The following is a 4,169-nucleotide window of genomic DNA, read 5'->3' as shown; positions in this document are numbered from 1 at the left end:
CATCCCAGCCTGCAGTCTCTCATATTATTTGAATCTGTTGCCAATGATTAAAGTTTGGGAGATTTCACATAAATATCTGGACGTCTGGCTTCTTTTTAAGAGCCAGGAGATGGAGCAGCATGGGGCTTCCCGCCCATGTGTCAAACTTGCCCAAACCGAGGAGCAGCTGCCCTGCTGGGATGGAACTTTTATTCCTCAAAGCATCACAGTCTCCCCTTCTCCTCGCTGTCTCCCATCCAGCCCACTCAGCTCGCTGGGTCGCTTGCCTGGCAGAGCAAGGCTAAGGAGCTGGCACCTTACTTCTAATGGTCCCAACAGTTTCTTTCTGGAAGGAGCAAGTACTCAAGACTGACAGTCGCCCACGTTGCCACTGATTAGTCACTTTCTGGGCCTCCAGTGCCTCTTCTCGAAAATGAAATCTTAAGTTGTCAGCGTGGATATGTGTCATGCTCGGCACCTTTATTTTTACGATAAATATACATAATGTACAATTTACCATTTCGGCCATTTTTAACTGTCTAGTTCAGTGGCATTAAGTGCACTCATGTGGTCGTGTAACCACCACCACCATCCATCTCCAGAACTCTTTCATCTTCCCAAACTGAAACTCTGCACCCACTAAAAATAACTCCTCATTCCCCCTCCTCCCAACCCCTGTAACCTCCACTCTACTTTCTGTCTTTGTGTATTGGACTATTCCAAAAACCTCATATGAGTGGAATCATGGACAAATATGATTTGTCCTATATCTAATTTTATTTCTAATTATACTTGGCATAATGTTGTCAGGGCTCATCCGTGTTGTAGCCTGTGTCAGAATTTCCTTCCTCTTTAAAGCAGAGTGATGCTCCATTGTAGAGACATACCACACATTTGTCCATTTAGCAATTGACAGACATCTGAGTTGCTTCTACCTTTTTGCTATTGTGAATCATGCTTCTCTGAACATGGGTGTACAGGTATCTCTTTGAGTCCTTCCCTTCATTTCTTTGGGGTCTGTACCCCAAAGTAAAGTTGGCTCAGCATCCTTGGCACACTCTTCCTGGGCTTGGGAAATCCCTCTCCTATGAGCCCTGCCCCCCACCCCAGGACAGTCAGTAACTCTTTTGGGAACTAGGGCCCAGACACATGAGAAGGTTCAGCCCATAGGACCCTCTCTTGAAGACTTGCATTTGAAAGATTGATGGGAAGAAGGAAGCAGAGTGCAAGATTGGTTCTAAGGCGGCAGAAGAAATTGCACTTCAGGCCACAGCAGGGGCAGGCATCTTAAAGGCCACAGGCATTGGTGGGGCCAGCTGTGGTTCCTGGATCTGAAGCATCTGCAACTTAGCATCAGGCATTCTCACTGGGATCTATTTCTCCCCTCATAGCCTCCCACATGACTCTCTGTACTTCTCAGAGTTTCTCCAAGCCACTGACAATGAATTCCTTTTCTGCTTAAACCAGCAAGTCTATTGTTGGCAGCAAAGATCCTGACTGATCCAGTACTCCATGGAGCTGTAGCATGGAGGCATGAGCACTGGATTTGGAGTCCATAGACCTTTTGAACTGTGGTGCTGGAGAAGACTCTTGAGAGTCCCTTGGACTTCAAGGAGATCCAACCAGTCAATCCTAAAGGAAATCAGTCCTGAATATTCATTGGAAGAAACGATGCTGAAGCTGAAACTCAAACACTTTGGCCACCTGATGCAAAGAGCTGACTCATTTGAAAAGACCCTGATGCTGGGAAAGATTGAAGGCTGGAAGAGAAGGGGACAACAGAGGATAAGATGGTTGGATGGCATCACCAATGTGATGGACATGAGTTTGAGTAAACTCCAGGAGTGGGGGATGGACAGGGAAGCCTGGCCTGCTGTACTCCATAGGGTCCTAAAGAGTTGGACACAACTGAGCGACTAAACTGAACTGAGATGAGATCAAGTGTCCGCTCAGCTCCTGATTCTCAATCTGACTTCACACAAGTCAAGATGTCTTCCCAAAGCTCAATTCCTTGCCGGCAAGATTGTTGTAATCGTCTTTACTTCTTCAAGCAGCTGTGAGAAATCCATGCTATATTACAGAGGAAATCCCTTGTGACGGGCAATGGAAACTTCTAATGGGGAGTCACATCCCTGTTACTTCACTGGGGATCCAAACTCCCTTGCTTTTAAATGCTAAGAGATTTGAGAGTCCGCATTATGAAGGCCACTTCAGGGCAAAATCCTGAATGTACTTGCATCCAGGAGTTTGAAGGAACTCAAGCAAGTGCAGTTTTTGGAAATTTAACAAGTCAGTGAAGGCAGAGAGATGGGGAGCAGAGGTATTTATTAGGCAGCACCTGATGCTTCAAATGGCCTTCCTGGTGGCTCAATAGGTAAAGAGTCTGCCTGCAGCGCAGGGGACCCAGGTTGGATCCCTGTGCTAGGATGATCCCCTGCAGAAGGAAATGGCAACTCACTCCAGTATTCTTGCCTGGGAAATCCCATGGACCAAGGAGCCATGCAGCCAAATGCAGAGGAGTGATGCCAATAATGAAGAGGGTGAGGATGTCAGTCATATTTATTGGTTAGCTTTTGTGACAAACAGTTTGCTATCCTTTGCATTGTCTCATGTAATCCTCTGAAACAGGGGTTGGCAAACTTTGACTCTCAGGCCAAGTCAGACCCACCACCTGTTTTGTAAATCAAGTTTAACTGGGACACAGCTATGTCCATTCATTTACTGATTCTACAGCTGTTTTCATTCCAACAACCATAGAGTTGGAGTAGTTGCAACAGATTTCACATGACCTCCAAAGCCTATGTATTTGCTATCTGACCCTTTATAGAAAAAGTTCCTGATTTTTGTTCTAAATGAAGCTTGAGAGATGGATACCATTGTTCTATCCACTCTCCAGATTGGAAAACCGAAGGCCACAGATGTAAAGAGATTGTTCTAAGAGCTAAATCTTGAAAAGCCTCAATTTCAGATTTTCGCTCAGCGACCATGCTCCAACCACTTGGTTTTAACCTTCCCATCGTTTTACAACAGTGATGTCCCCTCCTTTTCATTCCTCTTGGCCTTTTGGGGAATTGGCATTAAACCCACAGTTACCGCTCTGCAGCTTCAAATGATGGCATCAGCCCTGGACTGAAATGTCCACTTCCTGCCTCCAGGGTCTCCATCAGAACTAGACGTTGCTTCCTGAGGGGTTATTTGTTAACCTGATGCTCTCAAAATTGACCCCCGAAGCCACGGTGCTGTCTGTCTGGTAAATGCTGGAAATCTGTGCCAGTTTGGGAGCTGAGTCCAGGGACCCTGGAGAACTAAGGCTTTGCCAGGCAGGGCTGGCTTTGGAGACATTTCCCCGGGAGCACACGTGTCCAGGGCTCCAGCTCTTGTCACTTCAGTGTCCCTGTGCCCCATCCCCCACATTATGGTACCCTGAGTCCCAGAGGAAGTGTTGGCATTTTGCTCTGCTTCTCATCTGAGTCTAAGGCTTACTTGAGACAGATTAGTCTCTGACAGTAAACAGCCACAGACCACGGAGAGGGGCTCCCGGGGCTGGGCACCCACATACTACCTGCCGCATGGTGAACCGAGATAGGAGGGAGCCAGAGGGCGGCCACTTGAGAGAACATGCAGCTCCAGCCGTGTTGCCTTTCTGGTTCCATAGTTTTCTCACCTCTGTGGTTTTCAATCAACTTTGCCATCTTAATGCTGTTGTCTGTGATTCGGAAAACGTTTCAGGACTGGGGAAAACAGGTGGCAGGAACCAGTCTGCAAGCCCCTGGCAGGTGAATCTGCCAGGAAGGAGCTGGCACATTGATATGAAGCCTGAGAGAGTGAGTTTGTGCCTGGGCTCTGCTTAGAAGCCTCATTCAGGCAAATGAATGCTGATAGAAGGATTCTGATTTGCAAAATGAAATGCCTGCAGCCCTTACTACACCCAGAATGGTCTCATTTGTCATTTCAGGATGTGCCAGAGAGATGCTTTGTCACATTTAGTTTCCAAAGACAGACTAGGCCACACCAGTCCTGGTCTCGGTTTTCCCAGGACTATTTCCATGTGTTAGACCCTTTTTTTTACCTCAGTAAATCCATCTGTAAAATGGGAAAGCAGTGGGACAGCAGCCCAGGCAGAATCCTCATTCCAGAGAGCCTTGGCCCCAGGAGACAAGCTTGGGGTCTGGCAGCACTGGCAGCAGGAA

Source organism: Bubalus bubalis, chromosome 16, assembly GCF_019923935.1.
Source record: "Bubalus bubalis isolate 160015118507 breed Murrah chromosome 16, NDDB_SH_1, whole genome shotgun sequence".
Classification (NCBI taxonomy): Eukaryota; Metazoa; Chordata; class Mammalia; order Artiodactyla; family Bovidae; genus Bubalus; species Bubalus bubalis.
The sequence above is the reverse complement of the archived record's forward strand: the minus strand, read 5'-3'. Positions refer to the sequence as shown.